Here is a 22,983-nt window from a genome sequence, read left to right as displayed (position 1 = left end):
CCCCCCTCCAGCTCCCACCCTCGCCCTGCATGCACGCAAACACAAATGGGAATTATGTGCTCAGAGTACGATTTGAACTCCACAGCCTGGGATCCGTGCCTGGCATTGAGTTCACTTTTTTCCTCCAGAGTAAAAAAGGCCCCATCCACTCCACACTCTTTCATCACTTTAGAATGAAGTAGGGCAGTCAGATTGCCGTGTGGTGCCTTGTCCTTGAGGGGAGCTAATAGGGAAAACAGCCTTTCAAATATGCAAGAGAGGAGGGCAAGGAATCTAGTGGTGAAGGTCTGGCTGTAAGCAGCACAGAGTTTGTGAAATCTTGCATGAGTACATGGTATGCAAACACACACCCCCAGCAAGCTTCTTGCACAAGCCCAGGTTGGCTGACGTATCTGGGCAGCACTGCATCTGATTGGTGTGCAGGAACGTGGTAAGAAACTCGCCCTTCTCTTGGAGCTGTGTCCCCACAAGTGCCCTCCAGGACTGCAGATCTCTAGGTCACAACTAAATGGAGGGAGAACACGGGAGGGAGGTCAGTTAGAACAGGAGGCACTACAGGATCTCTGCTCACATGCTCTTTACTGGACATAGTTGGGAAACAAGAATGTAGGAAACAGGGTTCCCTCTATTTTGCTTTTTTTTTTTTTGAACACTCTGGTTTACTTAGAGTACTGGTGAGGAGGCCAGTATAGATGACTCGTCTGTAGCAGGGACACTTTGCACAACACTATCAATGTCTTGCCAGAGCAGGCTTTGTTTGGAGTCACTCATTAGTGACAAAGCGCTCAATGTTTGAACCTGAATGTCACTATCTTCCCCAACGAACGGCCAAATGAAGATGAACCAAAGGCTCTAGCACTGGTTAGAAGGCAAGGAATTACTCAGAGTCAAGATGCACGAGAGCCTGGCTTCTCAGTTAATGTAATCTGCCTCCTGTTGTTTTCCCCGCAGAGTCACAGAGCAGTGAGGAGGATGTGCTGGTGACAGATGGCTGGCATGCCTTGCTAAGCGCAGGGGTAACTGGGCTGTGACTCAGCAAGTGTTTGGTTACAGGAGTCCCTCCACGTGTGCTCTTTGGTGACAGTGGACCTAGCAAGGTCTCCTGGAGGACTACACGGATGTCATGTGAAGTCTGTGACTGCCATCCTCCATGAGAGGAAAGCAGGCACACACAGATTATTAGAGCAGAAAGTCAAGTTCCTAATTAATGTTTATGTTGTTAATGGATAATGTTTCAGTGTGTATAAATATATGACCTTCCCGTGATGCTTAGATATCCTACTAGCCTTTGAAAAAGAAACCGTTCAACATCCTGGCCTAAAGTAAGGACTGTCTTGCTTGGAGGTAGTACTCAGAAAACTTCTTTTGCAGTCAAGTCACTAGAGGGGGACAAAGACCTAGTCTGGGTCTTCCATACAAGAACTCTCCCGTTGCAGGTCTGGGAGACACCTTGGAGAGGCAGAAGCAAAGGTAGTCCTTCTCTTCATCAGATTTGAAGGTGCCCAAATGCTGGGATAGCTTTCTGGAGACTGAGGAAGCAGCTGGGGACCAGCAGCACATTGGAGAAATGAAGCCATTTCTTTTCCACTAAAAGCAGGATGGTACATGCACATGCATGAGTAGTTTAGCTGCCTTTATGTCAACTTAGTTCTAACAGTGCTTCTCCCAATTCCATAGCTGTCCGAGGCTTTTGTAGGCTCAGTTCTACTTCTTTCTCCTCTTTTATGAATGGGGGAGAGCTGAATTCACAGGTCTGGATAGGTGCTATTGTGTTATTGTTACCTCTGTGAGTTAAAGACGTCATGGAAATATTGGGGACTTGAACAGAATGTACCTGTGCACAACCCACATGCACACAGAGAGCCGAAGTGGCCGTAGTAAGCAATGAGGCAGTGTTTGCAAGTAACATATTGACCTGAAGTGCTTAAAAGCCACTACACATGCTCCCCTGGTGAAATGTCGACTGGAATGACTCATACAAATGGATTGTGATACACAGTCCTCAGCCCAGACTGTGCTTGGAACCAAGGCGCTCCCATTTTCTCCCCTCCAGCATACTTCCCTGACCATATCCAGAATTGAGCCATTTGGCTCTGACTGGAGCTGGTCAGAACATGTTTTTCTTTTCTTCTCTTTTTCCCTCCTTCAGCCTTTGGAAAATGTTGACATTCTAGCAAAGGGCTAAAAACCCAAACCCTGAATATTTTCCATTGGAAAATGCTGGGGGAAAGGGAGGGGAAGAATCCCCAAACTGCCAACAATCAAATCTCTTTGCTTTTAAGTCTTTGGGGCTTATGAAAGGGAGTAATATTTGGAGGAAAGCAAACTCTTTCTATGAAAATATTTGTTCTCTCAAAACTCATTTTTTAGTAGAAAATTGTTCCAACTGGCATCTGTCATGTCCTGCCTGTAAGGGTAGGGAAGAGGTGACCCTTCATCTTTTTTACTGAAGTTATTGGTCCTTCTCTACATCTAATTTTGGAATTGGCTCTAAGAAACTCTAATTCAGAAAGATAAACCTTTCATTGGAATACAAGGATGAATACAAATACAGCACAACTTTGAGATTCATTGTGATATTCTCTGTGTCAATAGTCCTATTTACACAAATATCTTGAGCAAGTTTGGAATCCAGTCTGTGGGACGCCAGGCTCCCAGAGCTCCAGATGACTTGCTTTAGATCTCTGCACGCATTCCTAAAAGGAATCTACCTTTAACAAGATCACATCAAAGGCCGTAAGGGAAGCAATAGGTACTGAAAGGTATATTATCTGTAACTATCCCCTGAGTAGCTGGTAATGCAGAAATACTTACAAAACATTTTGTTCTGATGTTTTCAGCTGATTTAAATTTCTGTCTGAATTGTAATGGAGACCTGAAACATCTGTTTCATCTTGTCTTGGCATATTGTTCTGCTTTCCTGTAAGTTAAAAAAGGGACAAATCACACATATTTGGAGTAAAGGAATTATGCCCTAAACTTTTACTAAATGTGGCTAATAACAGGTTGGTTGGAGTTTAAAAATGGAAAGAACTTAAAACAGATATACCCTGGTCATAAATAAATTCAGGCTGAAAACTAGCAGAAGCCTTCAAAACAGCAGAATGAAGCTCAGAATAACCTCCTAAGAAGAACAATGTGAATAAACAACCATTAGAAGAAAGAACTTTATTGGTTGGAGGATATCATGACAGCAGAGAAGTAGAGTCAGTGTTCCAGGGATCCCTTCCAATTTTTTGTGCCACTTTTCCATTTTTTGTTGTTGTTTTTTTTTTTCCACGCTGAAGCTTTTCAGTTACTTTTCACATTCACTCCATTATTGTTTAGATACTGAACTGCAGGACTTCATTCTGCCTTAGTACTGGTCTCAATCAGTTGTCACTTCCACATTTTTCTAAACTAGTCACTGCTGTTTGAATTAGGTCATCAAAAAATAAGGGGCATATTTGACTCCTTCATATCTACTCCCTCACTGCCCTCCCCTTTTTTTTGGCCTAGGAACATCTCCCTGTAATTGTTAAATCTTATAACACACTGGGTATAAAAACATAGTGATGCAAAATCTCAATTTTAGACCTCATCTTTGTCAGCTGGGACAACTAAATTATATGTTGATAAAAAGAAGAGGTTCTGAATGTCTCTGATACCTTAGTGGCAAGAAACACAAGGCTTCTAATTACCTGATCTGGTGCTGTCTGAACTTTGTAATATTTTTTCAAGATAACTAAGGAGTTTTTCACTTACAGAACTCTACTCTTAAGTTAAAAAATCAAAAGTCAAGAGCTGTAATCCCTGAGTGTGGAAACACAACTGCATGCAAAAAGCTGCAGCATAAACATGGGAAACAGCTATGCAGAGATGGTAACTAGCCGTTGGAAATTTGTATATACTTGACTGAGACATGGGAGTGTGGTCTCCCAAAGGCTGAGCTATCACTTCTTCCATCAATACTAAAAGAGCAGGTTCAGAAACAAAGAGATCCCTAGAAGACAAAGGCTCAGATGAATCATTCAGTCATTGTGTGAAATATAATTACTCTAGTCTTGTGATAGTTAACATTCATGGAAGCATATTCTACAAATCCAGCTTCTACCTCCCAAAAAAATCAAACTTAGCTTCCTTCTGATAATTTAGAAAATCAGCAGCCTATTGATATTACGTTCAGATCAAGCTGGCATAGGGACAGAGATTCTCATTAAAAATAGAGCCAGTGCAATGGTCCCCCAGCCCAGCACTCTGCTCCCAGCTGGGACAAAAGGAGAGGCTGTCCAGGGAGATTGACAGCCCTGGTCTCTTCCCTCTCTCTGTTCCACTTGCATTTCCTCAGCATTCATCTCTACTGGATTGGGATTCTAGACTGTACATCCCACCTATTCCCTTTAGCAGCAATTTATGGATCTGTTGTCTGGGAATTTGTCCAGTCCCGTTTTGGGCCTGCTGATACTGTCTGTTTCTGCAGCTTCCTGACATTCCCTACCTAATTTAATGTAGCATCTTTCATCTATTCTAAACTCGTCTCCTGGTTTCAGTGAGTGCTCCCTGCTCTTCTGTGTCAAGGGATCCGGCTACTAACAATCTGCATTCACCTCAGCCATCCTGATTTTGTAAACCTAGTCCTTAGCCATCAAAAAATAACAAAGGATTGCAACACACGGTTGCTAAGCTCACTTCCATCCCTGTTGCCCGCTGATCTGTCCAGAGTGGTTTTCTGCCTGCAGCTCTCTGGTTGTTACCAAACTCAGATGGGAAAAAAATGACAGCAAAGCAAACGGAGTGCAACTTCCTTCCAGCACTGTGTTCCCCATGCAGCTGCTCATCAGCGATGCAGTGGGTCCATTTTGTGGTTAAGAGTTGGATGCTGAAGCTCCATCATTCTTTTGGGATCTGCAGTTCCCTGCCCAGCAGGGGGCTGCAAAGCAGCAAGCAGGATTTTGGGGAGGGTAGGCTGGCAGCACTGGCGGGGGTGTCAGGGGCATCTTCCAAAGTGGCTTTAATTAATGAGCACATGTGCAGCGAGGAGAGTTACAGCATCCCACTCAAATTGTTGACTTGGAGCCGCTTCTGGAGACAGCCGTATTCTGCTCATTAGGAAAGAGCTTTTTTGCAATGCCCTTGGATTGGATGGCTCTTGGATTGCACCACGAGATCAAGTCCCCGTACGGGCTGCCTGCCTTTCGGCTGCCAGCTCCAAGAGGGTTGTTTTTCTTGTCTCCTCATTCTCAAGGAGTGCTCAGCCAGATGGCCTGTTTTCGAATGCACTGTGCGTTGGTTGGATGTGTGTTTGGAGAGTCTGCCAGCTTCACGAGAAGGAAGAAAGAGCAAAAGAAAGGGAAAAAAGCACCATTTGGTATCTATCTCTGGGACCCAGCCAGAGTTGAGGCTCTGTTTGAAGAAGGGGGGAGTCTTAAGAGAGAAACTCTAGACAAAATTGAAAGCTGGAAAAACTTTCAAGCTTGACAGACTGGGAGACTGGAGTTCTATACAACTCCCATCCACTACCTGGCTCACCCAGAAGCATGTAGCAGCATCCCTCAAGTAAGAGCAACGCCAAATATCTTTCCTACTGCCCTCCCAGTGTACCTCACACTGGGCCGAGATGTGCAGAGGCAACATAGCCAAGGCTGGGTATGTCCACTGAGCTGGGTAATGCTGCTTGTGCCTTCTGGGATTTTGCTCTTAGTTTAGCAAAACTGAAATTACAGCACACAGCCAAGCTATGTCAGCCCAGGCAGCGTAGCTGAAATGGAGTAGCACAAAATAGACACCAGTGGGACTCAGCTCTCCAAGAAAGTAGCCATAATTTTACTACAGGGCAATGCCATTTTCTTGCACCCCCTGATGTTAGCTTCACAGTACTATCTTCTATTGATTTGAGGCTGCAAATAAATACGGGCCAAGACAGAGCAACAGCTTTTTTCCACCACTTACTGGCAAACAATTTAAACCTGACAAGAAAAGTCTGTTGGTGAAGGGGAGGGGAAAGCTTTAATGTTTGGGTGGATTGAGTTTGGCTTTTTTTGCTTAACTAGCTGTCCTGTTGTGGTAACAATGCATTGTTCCAAGCAGCAGGAGGAGGTCTTGTTAATCTGAGCTGGAGAAAGCCATGTTTGTAACCATCCCCTCTGGCTGACATGTTCCTGTCTTACAAGCAAATTTGTCTGCTCGCTTGCTGAAATCATGACACAAAGAAGGCAGTTGCAGGAGTGTGTGTATCTGTGTGTGTGTGGCAACTGCAAACCCCATGTCTCTGTTGATTGCATCAAATTATTTTCACTGAAATGATCAGAATTTGCTAGCCATCAGGGCAATGTCTCCATGGCAACACAAGCTGGGCTGTGGGTAGCAGATACTTCGGATAGTGAGGGCAAAGAGGCTGTTCTCACTCCTCCTACTTCTGGCCACAACTTAGACAAAACCTTCCAGTAGATACAGTGTGCCATCAACACCTGTAGCTTCCCATGAGGTACACCAAGTTCACTTGACAGCAGTAGCTGGGACAGAATTTGTAGTCCCCAATGTGTAGAGAGCAGGGCCCTCCCCAGAACAGGAAGACTTCATCAGCTGTTTGCAAAGTAGTGCCTAGTGGTGCAGACCCAGTCCTGGAAGGGATGGAGGATCAGCCAGTTCAAGAGAGTGACCACATTGTGCAAATACAATAAGTATGGAAACTCTATATAGAAGAATAAGTAGGAAACCTTACAAAATCGTCTCCTCTTTCCCAAAAGGCCCAATTTTGGTAAATAACCCTGGCATAAAAACATACCGCAGTATATACATTCACAGTTCATATTGTTACAAGAGATCTGACTCTCTGTCTGCAAGAAAACAAGATGAGAGACTCCAACAGTAAGTTCAGCCATTCTCTCCAGGGCTTTAAAGGTTTCATGAAACCTGTCAGATGACTGCCTGACTGCCACCAGGTGCTGTGTTACAGAACTGATAAAGGAAAGATTTCTGTCTTTAATTGCACAGAAAATTTGGGGGCCTGGGAGCCAATGGATGGCCTTAGGCTAGCTACCACACCTCCTGGCAAATGGAAATAGCTCTTACTGAGACATTCATGAGAGTACTGTTAGGGGGAAGTAGCCACACATTTACAAAGGCCCTTGGTGTGCTTTGGGTGGAGGATAAGCTAGAAGCAACATCCAGCCACCTGCTTGCCCAAGCTGCACTGTGCCATATGTCAGTACCAACCACTGCGTTTTTCACGTACAGTAATTTTCAGGTACTTCATTTCATGACTGTAGTGCTGCTTGACTACTGGGTTATCTCTAGCACGCTGCCCAACATGAGTCTTCAGACATAAGCCGAAAGGCCAGTCTGAAACAAAAAACTTCCTCAAAGTTCTCTTGCTCAGTGTCATGGCATACCTATCATTGTTCAAGGTGGAAAAGCTGGATGCATTACCTAAACATGGGACTCTGGAGATCTGTATAGTGTAAAGAGGAGGGAGGCTTGTCTTCTAACACTTCTGGCTGCTCTGCCACCAGCCTTTGTGTATAATTGTAGTGAATCAGAGTCAGTACCTTGGTGAGAGATCTCTGACAGAGGAGGGTCAAGAGATTCAGACAGTCTCCTGTCTCTGAGTTGTGACACTTCAGAGTGTACCTCAGCAGGACATGGGTGTCGTGTTGTCCATTACAAATGACAGCCCTGAGTGTGAACCAGAGCTGAGGAGAACTCACAGAGATAATATGGAGGATGGCTCCACATTTGCAGTAGAACAGATCCTTCAGGCACCATGTTCCTCAAGTGTCTCATGGCTTTGAGAAAGAATGAGCTCTTTCTCTACCAAAAAAAAAAAAAAAGGTCAACCTCCCAATTTCTGCATGCTTGGCCTTACTTTGCATCCCCAGAAGCAATCACAGCACATTCCTGACTTCATCAGAAAAATAACATTACTAGCAAGAAGTATAGACAATAAAGAGCACACTGGGCCTCAATTTCCCAACTGCAGGGGAAAACAACTGTGTGGGCTCTCCAAACTACAGGAGATGGCACAACAGGCATGGGACAGAGCAGGACATCAGCAGCAAAGACGTGACAGTTGGAGCTGGAGATCTGGTTTAAGTTTAAAGCCTGGATATACACAGAGTGGATGGTGCCTGGGATCTATACTGCTTATGTTGATAAGCCTACACAAGCTGGGAGTGTTGCCAATCCTGTTCTATTGGAGCGTCTTGCTCACATCCATTCTCAAAGCCCATGAGCTTCCCATGATTTTGTTGGTGGTCCATATCTCCTGCAGACCATATGTTTGATATTTACTGGGGAAAGCAGAGGTTAAAAAGATTAGCATTCTTTTGAAGTTAGAGATGGAAAATCTTCTGAGAATGACATAACTACAAGTAGCTCTGTCAAGTCAAATGCAGTGGTCCTGTTTGACTCATGACTCAGTGGGATGTTAAGGACAAAGACACTTGCTTTAAAAATCCTGGTCAGAAGTAAAATGGAAAACAACACATGTTCAAGAAATTGTACTTCAAGATACAAATTCACTTCATTATCATACTGACTGACTTTTAGATTATGAGCACCCCGTGGTTCAGAAGTCTGTTTTCAAAAAGTACATGCAAAGAAACACACACACACGGAGGTAAATACAATACACGAATTGTTATTCAAGCCATGGTTTCTTGGAAGGCATTGTACTTCAACAAGGCTGGACTCTATCACAGTTTCCAAGTTAGAACATTGTGATCAAATGGGTAAAAAACTGATTTCAGTGGTCAGACTCAGAGAGTTCTATGTGAGATTTATCCACTTAAAGCGCAGACACAATTGACATGTTAGTCGACTGGCCAGTCTCCACAGACAGAAACTATTCAACAGTGACAGTAAATAGTTTGCAAAAACATTTGTTTACATAAAGGAATTCATTGAAAATTTTAGACTAACAAATAGCTGAGCAAAAGTCTGCTCAGAAGAAGAAATGCAGTTTTATTGAATTCATTACTCAGTTGCACATCAGTTTGTCTTAATATTCAGGCACCAATTAGTAGATTGAAAGCTCTATTCTCCCTCACTGAGAGCTGTGTCGTCTGCACGTGAAAAAGAATGCCCAATACCAAAGGCAGTTAGAAATATTTCTTTATTGCTATAGCGTCTTTCAACTGATTGCTTCACCGATGTTAATTAATCAAGCCTACAAACACTCATGTCAGGCAGTTTGACATCATCACTCCTTTTTACAGATGGGAGAAACTGAGATATAACATTCACTCAGGGTCAGTCAAGGAATTGGGGCAGAATCAGAAATAAAACCTCAGAGTCCTGGCTCAGTCTCCTCTTATAATCTCTAGACAAAACTGCTTCCCTGTAAAATTCCATCAAGGCTATTCATAGAATAATTAGAGCAAATTTATTTCTTCACTCGTTAACAATGAAATCTGACAGGTTTTATACTCAGGATGCTGGGGCTCAGTTAGAGGACCAAAATTCTTCTCCATGAGAGGAGGCCTGGAATGTCAGTCTTTAGGTGGCTTAATAGGGGCATGGTTCCAGCTGCCAGGTACTTGAATTCCTTGTCCAAAACGCTGTGGCAAAGCTTTAGGAAAGAACTGAAACATACATGACAAAAGGGATCTACCACAAATGTTAGGGAGGGATTCAAAGAAATTGCAGCTGTATTTGTAATGATAATGCTTTTCCCTCGGTGGCACTTAAAAACTATGAAAGAACACTTACCTGCCTCAGTGTTAGGTTGGTTTCTCTTTTCCTTTGGTTTCATTTGCCTATGAGCCACACAGGCAGTGTATTTCAAGTTAGTGAGCTGAAAAGGCTTTGAGACACAGGAAGTTTCATGGCAGGATTTCAGACGTGCTCCTCAATTCTCCAATTCTATGAGATTCAGAGCACACAAAGTTCCTAAAGGATTATGGCTCACCAGTGTTGACTTGTACTACTTTGGGATGTGTAGGAAGATAATGAATCATGGACTTCTCTACGTTCTCTACCCAGGGCGAAGAGCTCAAGAGCTCACCTTCCTCTCTGTCATCACGCCTAGGGTCACTGTAATTGCCAAGAAACTGAGACAGTAAGAGCTCCAGAAGTACTGAGCACACAGTATTTTGAAACTAATGATTATGAAGTTTGCTTAGCACCCTAATCACAGGCCACTATGACTGAAACTGGCATATCCTAAATGAGTGGACACATTTAAAAATGTGCCCTATCTTCTCAGCATTACACGAATCAGGCTCTGGCAGGGAAGGGGTAGACTCAAGATATCCACATTAAAAAGTATTGTACTATAAAAGACTATTCTCATATGACTTTGGGGGAAATTCTGAATGCCCTTTGTCTTCAGCTTTTGGCTGTATGAAAGCTTTCTGCAGAACTGAGGTCTTTATCATAAGTCCAGAGACCAGAAGAGATAAGGACCATCTTTTACAATAAATCCTTTGGGAGCGTAGAACCTCATCTTCCCTTGTTCTTCAGTGCCATCTGCCCCATATCTACCAAGTCTCCAAGCTCAGGTCAAGTAGGTGGCATGTTTGAATTGACTTTGAGCATCTTGGAAATACTTTGCTATTTGTAGTCTCTTCCCTCAAATTTTTTTTGCTACATGTAGTTAACAAATTGCCTCTTCTTTGGCCCCAGATACCTGATATGGTCATTTCCTTTCCCTCTTGGGCATGTTTAGCATCCAGGACAGTCTGTGCATGACCTCCTGCAGCAAGGCATACTGATGCAAAACAATAGCAGGAAGGCTCACTGTCTTAACATTTAGAGCCAAATCACCTAGGTTCTGCCAACCCCACTGCCCTTGGTCTAGTACTGTCTTTGTGACTTATGAGCAGAAGTTCACACACATCTTTTCCTGCAGAGATGATGAGGTTGCACACTCCTAGCCAAGTTCTTGGGAATGGAGGGAACAGCGAAGAAGAGGGAAAGCAACAGGAGAGCACTTGTGTCTGTCATAGCAAAAAGAACTGAGGAATAAAGGAGACAGTCATTGGCTTTGTCTCGAGATCAAAGCTTGGAGGTGGCTGTGGTTTTCTGAATTTAGTTGAAAAGTTGCAGAAAAAGGCTATTTCACCATACTGATGGCACTGAGAACTGCTTCCAAAGATCCAAACTGCAGAAAAAGAGTAATGCTCTAGGATACAAGCTTTCTCATCATCCTGATATTCCCCTGGTGGGATGGGGGGAGAGGCTGATGGGATTTGAGTGTCATGTAGCTGAGAAGAGAGATTGGGCTGTATTGGCTCTATGGCTTCAGAGGGACAAAGAGCAAATACAACCACAACTTCCTATCTAGTTGAGGTAGGGTCAGGGGAGGCTGCAGGATAGGGAAGGAGCTATTTCACACCAAGTTGTGTGTTCAGTGGAAACACATGATGGGAAGAAAGGAGAGTTCAGCTGAAGCCTAGAACATGAAATCGAACAAGTGGCTTTCTAACTAATAGCTAAAGTGGAAGTTCCACAGACTGTTTCACTGCAGCAAGCTACAGTAAAATATTGTAGACAAAGAGAAAGGAATTAATCTGGCTTTATACTCAGCTGAACTAAAATTTGTGCAATTGTAGAGACACAGCTTTCTTGTGGACATGTAGCTCTCTCAATTGTAAATAAGAATAACTGAGGAGATTCTCAATGAGAAAAGCCTTCTCTGTGGTGTGATTTCTTTTGCCCAGAAGTCACATCAGCCTTCTGTTTGTTCACAAATACCCCACTGTGTCAGCCGTTTACCATGGAGCCCGGTAAGTAAAATAAATCTCTGGGATTGATAGGTTAAGAAGCACTAGGTAGAGTTACTAGCATTAGCTGAAGCAACTATTTATGAAGCTTATTGAGGTGATAAACATGTCCTTGTTTTGAGAGTTCCGCAGTTCAGGAGTACAGTTGGTGTATAAAATATGTCTCTCTCAGAATGTCTTGCACACCTAAGGAATCTGGCAATCTGAAGGAAACAAGAAGGGCTGAGCTGTTTCTTTTAATCTCCCTTTCCATCCTGAGACACGGGAACATTTTTACATGTTAAATGTTGGTATTTCACTGTGGCTTCAGCTAGTATTGATGGCAGATGGCATATTGGCTTGTCCAGGAGAAGGACTAACAACACATTAAACTGTTTTCTACAGCCAGTGGAGGTGTAGGAAAAGAGACCTCCATAGCTGTTCATGTTAATAACTCACAAACAATTTAACCAACCAATAGGAAGGTTAGTGTAAATTCATCAGGCAAATATTATTCAACCTCTGAAGAACGGCTTGACTAATGAAAAGGTTATTTGTGAATAATTCCAGAAGGATGATAACACATTGAAAAAAATACAGAGAAGAGATACTGGACTGATTAAAATGTGCCTTGCAGTGAAAGACTCCAGGATCTCAATCTGCTTAAACAAAGATCAGGTGAAGGGCTAACTCGACTGCAATCTCTGTATGCCTATATAAAAACAGAGTTTTGCTAATGGAGAGCTCTTTATACTGGCAGACAAATAAATAAATATGCTAGGAAACTGAAAGTAGATAAATCTTGACTAGGAAAAAAAAAAAGGCTTGTGGATTTCTGCATTTGACAACATTTCTTAAAGAAAGAAAGAAAAAAAAAAATCCCTGGAAGTTTTTTCTGTGTTTCCAAGAAAAAGCAATTCAGTGTGATCTTGCAGTTTACGGTATGTAGTTGCTCAAACTAATGATGATCCTGGCTTCTTCTTGCTTTGTAATCTCTGAACCAGCTAGCAAGTTACTTGAAACAGATAGCAGAAGGTAGCAGCAGGCTGAACATCATGATACAACATTCATTGATGTTATTTAGCAAGAGCTATTATATTTGTAATGACTGAGGGGAAAGAGGAAGACTGGAATCAGGGCACCTGAGGCCCGCTGAGATCAATGGAGAGACTCCCAGTGACAACATCACCCTGAACAAATTACTGAGAATAGGTCTACACTCCCTTTGTTCTTAAACAAGCCAAATCCTCTTTGCACATACCTTTTCCCTTGCCCTGCCTATTTTCTTTGCCTTCCATCAATGAAGGGAACTTAGTACTATCTCAGGAAGGGCTTGTGACTCAGAAATGATTGAATAGTCCTTTAGGATCCTCATCTGTGAGATTAGGTCTCTGTTTGCATGATCCCACTCACTTATTCTCTTATACAAAATGGGGGGAGGCATTTGCATCCTCATTTCTGGCAACAGCAGATTTCTATTGCGATTTCTATTGCGATAGCAACTTTAAAAATAGATTCTGACAGAGAATTTAAAAAATAAAAGTGGCTCAACTTTAAAGGCTATAACAGGGATTATACAAGGCTGTTTGATCTGGTAATTCACAAGGAAATGAAAAGTTCCCTCAGTCACGACTGTGCTGAATAGAGTCACTGCATGAAAAAATCCCAGCTCCATGTAACTAAAAAAATGCCACACTTCTTGTGGCCAAATGCAAAGCCACTCTTGGGGTCATGAGATAATATCGTATGGTTTTGGTCTGATTTCTTTTAAACGTGGAGGTTTTCATATCAGTGAACAAATTACTTCAGCAAATCAGTTCAGCCTCCACCCCATCAGCAGATTTCACATCTCAAATCATAACAAAACTGCTGGAAGGGAAACAGGCCCACTGCCCAGCTGCCTTTCTTTGCATATCTACTTGAAACCAATCTTGCAGAAAGCTCTTAGCCTCTAGATTCTACACTAGTTGGAGCTGAAATAAATATGAATGAACAATGGCTGGGATGCTCAAGAACTGATAGTCAGTTGGCAATGTGGTAATGTGGTTGTACTGAAAGAGATGAGAGGGTCTGGTGAAGACAGAAGCTTGTGTGTGTGGATTCCTTTGACAGTGGGTTTCCTTTGCTGAAGAATAATAATTAAAGCTTTCTTTTCAAAGATTTCCAACTTTTCTTATCTATGGGAAGATAGAAGTGTCTTTATCTTCAAGCTGTCAAGAGGTGCAGAGAAAATAAACTGAGACCACTCAGAACGACTGCTTAATGTAGGACATTTAACAAGACCTAAATGTCCTGAACCAACCTATAGCTAATGGAAAGAGATACGATTTCATCTGCTCTCTGGAGTGGCACATACCCCCATAGATGACTATAATAGTTGATAAGACTCCAAGCATCTGAAGGCAAATGGCATGAGGTTTGACCTTCTTTAAGCTGAAAATCCCTCCATGAAAGTCAGCATTCAAAACTCACTGAAATCAGTGGGAAATCTCTCATGATTGCCAATGAACTTAAAAGAAAGCCATACATCTGAAAAGCCTGGATGTAGTGGTTATCATTTTGATTTGGGAATTTTAGTCCGGATTTTCAAGCAGTTGAGCTGCTGGAACCAAGTCACTGCCAGGACTTTTTCATTAATTCCTGACTGGGAATGGGGGTCCTCCTTTTCCATGGGAGAGTCAGTCTATGGGGAAGCAGTATCATCCAAATGACAACTCTGAGCCAAGCATGAGAGTCAATCAGTGATTCCAAAGTTGCCAGAGACTTGGATGCAATGTATCCCTTGCATAAGCAGTGGAAGATAGTCTGTGTAAGTGTTCCACTGCCTAGAATTTCTGTATAGCCTCAGATCTACTGGAAAATTAACAGTTTTGATCAAGAACCTCAGCTAATCCTACTAGATTTCTGCCAATCAGTCAGTCAGTTACAGGCTGCTTCCAGAGGACAGAAAACTTAACAGGAAGCAATGACAAGGAACAGAGCAGGGAGGGGAGCTACTTGATCCTCTCTGCTAAACTGAGGTTGCAGCAGGGTTATGGAGGATTACACACTCTGCCATCCAAGACTAAATCACTGATTGCAAACTGTTCCCTTTCTTATGCAAAAAATAAGAATAAATGATATGGCCTTTGCCTATTGGTGTATTTCATACTGTTTGACCTTTTTGCAAAGCAGTTCTAGGATTGAGACAACGAAGCCACGAATGGCAACTGGCAGATTTACTTCAAAAGGTTGAATGAAAAATTACATCTGACTGAATGAACCTGGGATGCCTACAGCAATTCAGTCTCTCTAAACCTTGGGATTGTATTGAAAGGGGTACAGCTGCATGTGGTGTGAACATAGAAGCCCATATTAATCCCCCATTTCTAAACTTACCTCTGACTCTCATGTTACCAAAGCCCTTGCATACATCATTTACTCCTTCTACCTCACTGCCACTCTTTGCAGAGCAGACAGTAGTCATTTCAGTGCTCACTATGGAGTGGGTCACCTTCCATCCTAGTTCCACGTGCTAGTGGAAGGGTACTGGCCACACAGCCTTGGCCTCACGAAGGACTGCTGACACTATCACTTCCACTCACAGCTGAGCACATTTGACCAAGGGACCACACAGCTCCTTATAAGCTGAACTCATTGCTGCTGTGCCTCAGCATTTCCACACAGAGCCAACAGCAACACCTCTGAGAATTATTTGGCAGTAAAGTTAGGGTGGAATTCAGTGACGTTTCAGGGATGTGCACCCTGGAGGATCACTCGGGCTCTTATAGTAAGTCTCTCACAGCCCACGAAGTCAGTGATATCAAACTGGAACAGTCTGCCCAGAGTGGTTGTGGAGTTATCTTCTCCGGAGATATTAAAAACCTTCCTGGATGCTTTCCTGTGTAGCCTACCCTCAGGAACCTGCTCTAGCAGGGAGGTTGGAGTAGATGATCTGCAGAGGTCCCTTCCAACCTCTATGACTCTGTGATTCTGTGAAATACTAACACACTTAATGGGAAGAGGGGAGCAAATGGCAGGGAGACATAAATAGCAATTTTTTAACTCTCTCAATGAAGGAGAGTTTCAACAACTTTCTCTGACAGTCTGTTCTCATTTCATTCCTGAGAGGGACCACACAGAGCCCAAACCAGGAGAGCGCCACCCCATGCAATCAATGCAGCTGGAGATATAAGATATCACTGTGGCTGAAGAATGGACCAGGATTCTTGTCAAGGATAGTCACTGGGCTCGGTGTTCTCTGAAGTAACACAGTGCTGGATTCTGATTTCACATAAAAAAATGAAAGAAACCACCAAAAAAACTTCAACAGGAGGTATTTTCCATAGGCAGAACTAAAACAAACAAACAAACATGGAAATTCTCTTTTCTTGGATGAAACTCTATAACCCAGGATTTCTATGTAAATAAGATGATTTTTTTTTTTAAGACAGTGCAAAATGTTTATTCTTTTCCTTATCTTTCCTTTCTTCCTGTCCACTTTTCTCCTTTGCCCTCACAGAAAAGAGGGCAAAAGGAAAGCTGACAATAAAGCCTGCATCCTCCAGGTTCCTGAAGTGAGTACAATCCTCTTAGTAGGAAATTTTTTGAACAAAGGGCTGTGAGCAGCTCCACATCTTGTTGTGTTGAACTCTCTCCCTCTGTAGTTCTGGTGTTCTTCAGGGAAATACTTTTGCCCCTCAAGTGCCTCAATTATTAATCCAAGTATATAATCAGAGCTGAATAGAGCCACTCTGTGAAGCATGACTGTTTTCTTATCATGTGACTGGGAATATTCACAGAGAATATAGAGAAGGCATGACCTTCATGTCCCTGTGTAGATCCGGTCCTGATTCTGCTCACTAAAGGTGAATTGATCAGCACGAGACCTTCACCGTGACAGGTGAGTTCTTACAGAAGGTTTTTATTCCCCTGCTTTCCCTTTTTATTTCATGAAAAATACATCAGTTATAAAATGTCTGGAATAGATTCCGAGCTACATATGGAAGTGGATTGCTTGCCAGTGCCGGATGCTACCGTAACATGTACGTCACCATGCCTTTCTCAGTTGGTGATTAGTAGTTTGCAAAGTTTGGGTGAGCATGGAGTGATTTTACCAGACATGAGTGAGATGCTCTGTAAAAGCAGTCGTATGGTGTTTGAGGTTTGTCTTTCTATCTGGCTCTACATTCAAATACACCTCCTCCCAAGCTGTTGTTTCCTACTCTGCACATAAAACTTCCATCCACTTAGCTTGAATTTTGGTTTTTGCTAGGAAGGGCCTTACAGATATGAGATGTGATTGCCCAGGGAGGGCAGGCAGATAACCTCAGTTGTAGAGTTACATTTTTCAGTGTTAGCTTTCTGGGTTTGCCCTTTTAAGATATGACAGTTGTATATAAGTGGAAATAATTTAGCCCTGGAGGGGTGAAATTCTTTTTTAAGCTCTTCATGTAATCTTAGTTTGTTATTGCAAAACGATCTCTAACCAGGAGCAACTGGGTCGAATCTGATGCTGAATTATAAATAACCAGAAATCCTGGGGCAGTCTTCTGCAGTGCTGGACTGGTTGCCAGATGCAATTGGTGTCAGATGTATGTCTAACTTGAATTTTGCCTGTATTTCACCTACAGGTATCACAGACAGGAGGGCAGCTGGAGAGGTGTTCTGCAGACTGTCCTGCAAGGGGAGGGTCACCTATACCAGGATATTGGTGTAGATGATCAGATGTGGTGGTACCCTACAAAACTAGTGGCTGTAAAAGTAGAAAGCAGAAAACAGCCTCTGACTAGAAGAGGTAAAAGACTGGAACTGGAAAGAGAGAAGTGCAATGATTGCCTCTGGCTGTTCAGCAGCTCGAAAACCCTGAGAATTGATTTAACTCTGCAGACACTTTAAATACAAACTTACTCCCTCTCCAGTAAATCCTTCTGTTTTACGGCTTGCATGAAGTGCTGAAACCATCTTTTTCATACCGGCATGAGGTCACTACAGACAGCTAAATACTGGAGTATGTGCACTGTTCAGTGGGAGCATCATGACTGCAAAATGATGCAAGAGAACTTTTATAGCAGGGAAGTGGTGAGATCTGCTCAGTTATCCTGAGCTAGATCATCAGAAGCTAGTGAAAGGCAGGACTGGGAATACCAACCCACCTGTCTTTTCCCACTCCATCTGGAGTATGGACTGGGTTGTATGAGGGTACAGAATGTGTGGACAGGTCAGGTGCTATGGACCCGATCTTCATCATATATACATGCATATCTCGTATCAATCATCATGGTTACAAAGAGCACTTTTTCCTGTAAAGGTAAAGTTGGAGCCTATGTTGTAAGAGTTGGTGGAAAAAAAGGAAGTTGCAATGTTTTTCTGGTTCCTTTGGGTAGGGCAACTTCTGATGAAAACATATGATTCAGCCTAGTTTTGTTCTGTGGGGAGCTGAAGCAGATTTTATCTATCTAGCAATGTGGAGAAATATCTTGTTCTTTGTTAGGAAAGGAATATTTCCAGCCAGATAGCTTGAGCTACCTTTAAATTATTTGATTGAGTAGTTTAGCAGCATCAAAAAGTTTATCATGGGCAAAAGGTGACAAATCAAACAAAATCAACAAATTCCTTAAACAGGCCACCTAGGAGTAATTCTTTTGTGCTAATCTTATTGACCAAATGGAACGTCTCTCCTGTGCAGGAGGCTTTGTCTTCATAGCTGAGTATGTTAGAGGACAAGGCCAGGTGGCTAGTGTGTATGAAACAGAGAGAGGGAAGACGATCATTTTCCAGAGACTGTGCAAAGGTCACTTTGGTCACAAAGAGCATACTCTTTGTGCATCATCAAGATTTTTTAATTGAATATCTTTAGGTAAAATGAGTCTAGAAGGACTACAGCAGATGAAGAAAGTTTAGGGAACCAGCTAGAGATGGTTATGTGTCTATGGGTTCAAACAGATTTCTACATGGGCCTTGCACCTCATTTCTAGCACTCATTCCTCTTTTTTTTTTTGAAGTATTAATCTCAGGTCTAGCTCAAACCTAATCTAAACAGACAGAAGTGAATGGAACACTATCATGCTTCTTTTTTCTGCTATACCATCAGATGTAAGTGACTGACTGATTTCGGTGGCACAAGCATAGGAAAAGGAGTGATGATGCATTCGGTGCTTGCAGCAATGCAGCCCCAAGGCCTTCTCAGTCCAAGGGTCTTACACCAAGCAGCCATCAAATGACACGACACTGCAAATGTATGTCCCTCTCCTCCTTCCCACCCCTCCACCCCATACGAAAAAATTCATCGGTATTCCTACTCCAAATTACCCAGAGGTGCAGTGTTACCAGATATGGACAGACAGACATCATGTAGCCAGGTATAGCTCAGAAGCAGTTCACTAAAGAGCCAGCTGGGATAAGGGAGGGAACTGCTGTGGGTGTATTGTTCCAGTCCCATCATTTCCCAAAACACTGAATGAAATAATAACTTGTTTATAATGATGCATGACATCACAGAAATGCTACACAGCAGAACCTGAGAAACAGCTTTGAACCCTATGACCTTCTTTCAAGTGAGGAAGTCTCGAGGGAGGCACTCAGGAAGCCCTATCCTTCTTCTAGTTCTCCAGAAGAAAATAACTTTTTTCCAGAACTAAAAAATAGGTGGACCACTTCCACTCGCCACATTTGAACGTGGTGGATTTCTTTTTCCAGAGAGCTGACTGTTCTAGCTTAAAGCTTTAGAAACTCTCTTGCCACAAGGTGATAGGAGTTAGACACCAATCAAACAGATTTTTGGCACAAAAGGCACTTGTCCAGGCACCTGTCCAGGCATTTGAACTTCTCCTACAATAAGCTACAGGAGGAAAAGAATCCATCAGTGTCACACACCTTCACATTGCATACTTATTTTCTCCATTCACCTTTACATATCCTGCTTAAAAGCAACCGACTCACAGCTGTGCTTTTGATACACTCTTTGCCACAATACCACAGCACAAATTCCTTTATGCTAAATTGCAACCAATCCCATTGTAATCTGATGATGCCCTAGGTATGCTACCTATTTGAATTTCATGTGTTTCTAAGCAATAGGAAGTGTTTACTAACTAGTTACATCTTCTGTTTTCCTATTTTACAAGGTACAAAAGCAATCTGAAGTCGAGAAGGAAAAAAAAAGCCAAAACAAATGAGAAGCTCTACTTTAGAGATGTAAGGCAGTGTACCTTTTACCCCATCTTCCCCCTTGGCAGCCTCTTCTTCCAAAGACAGGAATAAAGTCTCCAGCATCAATGTGGATGGCATGTCTGCGGGACTAAAAAGTCTCAGGACTGGGCCCTGCTGCTGACTTAAGCTGCTCTGCATACAAAACACCATGCCTGGAAGTTAAAAGCCTTGCTCTGCTGGCCCAAAAAGGGAGGATTTTTTAGAGGCTTGCTAAAAACAACCTTCGATCAGCTGTACAAACGTAGACAATGTTGTCTTTAGTGTCCCAGATGGTCCCAGTTGTTGGCATAAGCAATGACAATGACATTCATTTCTTTGCGTGAGACTTACCACACATAACCAGTATGAGACCAATTTTTCAGCTGCCTGCTGATGAGAAGCGAAATGCACTCAGAGAAAAGCTGTTCTTGAGGCCCTTAGGACCCCAAATCCTGTGGTAAAAGTCACAGTAGGGAGGATTAGCCATATGATCACTTCTGGTTACTATCTAATTTTATCTGTGTATCACTGATATCAAACGTCATTCTTTATATCATGACAACCTTTCAACAAATAGGACTAAAAATAAAAAGCAAGAGCTTGGAGTTGGCACAAACTGTGCGACATGGACTCTAATTTGTATAGCAGGAACTATAATCACTCTGAGACGTGCCCAAGCCCTCGGGCATCCCACGGGATTTCAGTCACTTGTTTACAAGGTGTTTTGATTTGCAGCTGTTTGGCTACTGTGGCATTTCAAGAGGGGGCGGTTTGGAAGGATGTTGTTACTCTGGAGGTCGGGATTGGGAAATGGGTATTGAAAAATCACACAAGAAAACAGGCGAGTGCCGTCTTTGTTCTTCCCCCTTCACATGTGAATGACGTCAGTGGTGGAGAAAGGAGCTCCAGGAACAGATTCAGAGATCAGTGCACTGCTGAGAATAAGCAGGGAACAGGTACAACCCTGAAAACGGAGCCGTGCCCTGACCTACCGCATACCAGCGCCCCATATCTGACTTGGGGGGACTGAGCTCTCAGGGTAAGAAGGAGATACGCAAGCCCGTTGGTTTCCTGGCTTTTCAGTTTGCGAGTTTGCCAGCAAATACTGTGATACTATGACACAGACACCTCGAAGAACTGGGCTAAAAGCCATAGCCAGCTCACTTCAAACCAGCCACAAACAGGCCAGCAGCTGAAATGGATTTGGTCACTGGCTTAAAGTGATTTAGCAATCAGACAGATCTTTCCACCGTTCCTGCTCTCCTGATCCGGACAGTTCCTCTTTCAGAGCTGCATTAAGCTAATGCCCACTTTCTTCTGGGCCCTCTTAGGATAATGGATTCACATATGCAGAAAGAATGTAAAAATCCATTTGTTGTCTGGAATGAGTGATTTGCCTGATTTGCCTGTGTTTGTTTAGCAGCACGGACGGCAAGATGCCTGCTAAGTTGTAACTAGCTGAGGAAAAGAAAGCAAGGAGGAGAAAATAGCTTGGCTGTTTTACAACTATGTTCGCCGAGCTGTGCGCATTTTTTGGCTTAGTTAGCTGTTTGCCTGTTTTTTGTGGGTAACCAGGAAGGACTGGTGGAGCTTTTCCCAGGCTCTACAGTGTTATTCTTGTTTCCAGCATTTGGTTTTTACATGTGTTAGTTGACGGTAACTCATATAAAAATACAGTACTGATATAGGACATTTACTTTGCAAACATTCAGCCTGCTGCCCCTCTCAGCTCTGCTCTGACGTTTTCCTGTGATGACTTACTTGAAGTGCCATGCACACACGAGAAGCATCACTCCTGCTGGCCCTGGATATCAGTCCTTGCCTGTCCTATGTGTGACAGCAACCTGACTACACTTTCTTGGCAAGAGCAGCAGCCTCTTCAGCTCCTGGTAGTAACAGAGGATTTGCCCTAGAATGTGAAGCATAAAAATGGAAAAGAAAATCAGTTAGCCTATAACACATCCGATTGCTGTTCTAGCTAGGAAAAAAAAAGAAAGAAAAAAAAAGATGCTGTGTTTGATTCTGAGTGACACTGATCGGTTTGGCACCAGCAGCTTCTCCACTGGAGACACGAGTCTTTTGCTCTTTAAGCAAGTGTCAAAATGATCTAGGCTGGCATTACAGATCATCACACTTCTTGCTTTCTGTAGGCAAAGTTGAAGGAAAGATTTGCATTTTCCTTGCACATGCCATCAAAGATCCTCACATACATGACTTAACCCAGCCCACACAGGAAATCTATAACAGAGCTGGGGTCAGAAATCCTCTCTCCTTTCCTCCAGCCAGCACATCTCTTCCCCAGGGTTTGTAAAGACTACTGCCATCAGGGATGTGCTACACTGTCACCCTCTCCCATACATACCCAGCTTAGGCTCCCATAGCTATGGGAAACTCTGCAGAAGCGGCTGCTAGAAAGGATTTTGGAGATTGCTGAAGTCTATTCTAATCCACGGTGCCTATATTTATGCAGCCCTTGTCACAGCAGAGCAGGGAAAATGTCACTGGAACAGTTTTATTTTTGCCAGCAGGCAAGAGGTTTAGAGAGAGGCGGTGCAACCTCTATTTGATGATATGTTTGTACAAATGTTTAACTTGCTATTTCTCTTAAAAATCATCTTTAATGTTGGTTTACATTCCTGGCAGTGAAGTCAGGAAGTTGGCAATTCTGCTGCACTTCAGTCTGTGCTGCCACTGAGGTACTCACAAGGAGCAGTGCCTCACAGGGCTCACGTTTTACCATCGAACGTCTGCAAGTTCTCACTCTGATATTCACGGGCAGACGATGCGCCTACTCCATTTGTATTTGGAAGGCCAAACAGTAAGGATCGAAATGTCGCATCATTAAGAGGTGCATGTGGAACTGCTCGATTGGAAGCAATGGATGTGGGTGACGCTGCTTTCCTTGCCACGCCATCCCACTCCATGGGCTGAGCCGCTTGTTCTCCTGCCACACAGCGTCAAGTTCACCACACGCCATCGTACCTTCCACGCCGTTTTCCACCTGAGCACGTCAGGCTGACATTTTTACCGCCCTGCTCATTGCTGCGTGTCCGAGGACTCGAATGCTCTGTGAGCAGCCTGAGTGGCGGGAAGGGGAAGAGCGGCCAGCCCCGCGTGCTCCGCAGCAGGGAAC

General features: G+C 43.2%; 1 long non-coding RNA gene across 2 annotated transcripts; it reads right to left on the bottom strand.

Annotated features, from left to right (window-relative positions):
• Positions 1-23: 23 nt before the first annotated feature.
• On the bottom strand, positions 24-22,977 carry LOC104909656. Of its 2 annotated transcripts, XR_002111954.2 has the most exons (5): positions 22,833-22,977; positions 21,612-21,759; positions 20,202-20,302; positions 2,815-2,920; positions 24-2,696 (listed from the first exon to the last, which is right to left on the bottom strand). It is a non-coding gene; the product is annotated as an uncharacterized LOC104909656 (long non-coding RNA). The 2 variants fall into 2 exon arrangements; XR_004158865.1 differs by lacking the exon at positions 20,202-20,302.
• Positions 22,978-22,983: the final 6 nt, after the last annotated feature.

This window comes from Meleagris gallopavo, chromosome 2, assembly GCF_000146605.3.
Source record: "Meleagris gallopavo isolate NT-WF06-2002-E0010 breed Aviagen turkey brand Nicholas breeding stock chromosome 2, Turkey_5.1, whole genome shotgun sequence".
Taxonomy (NCBI): domain Eukaryota; kingdom Metazoa; phylum Chordata; class Aves; order Galliformes; family Phasianidae; genus Meleagris; species Meleagris gallopavo.
The sequence above is the reverse complement of the archived record's forward strand: the minus strand, read 5'-3'. Positions and strand labels throughout refer to the sequence as shown.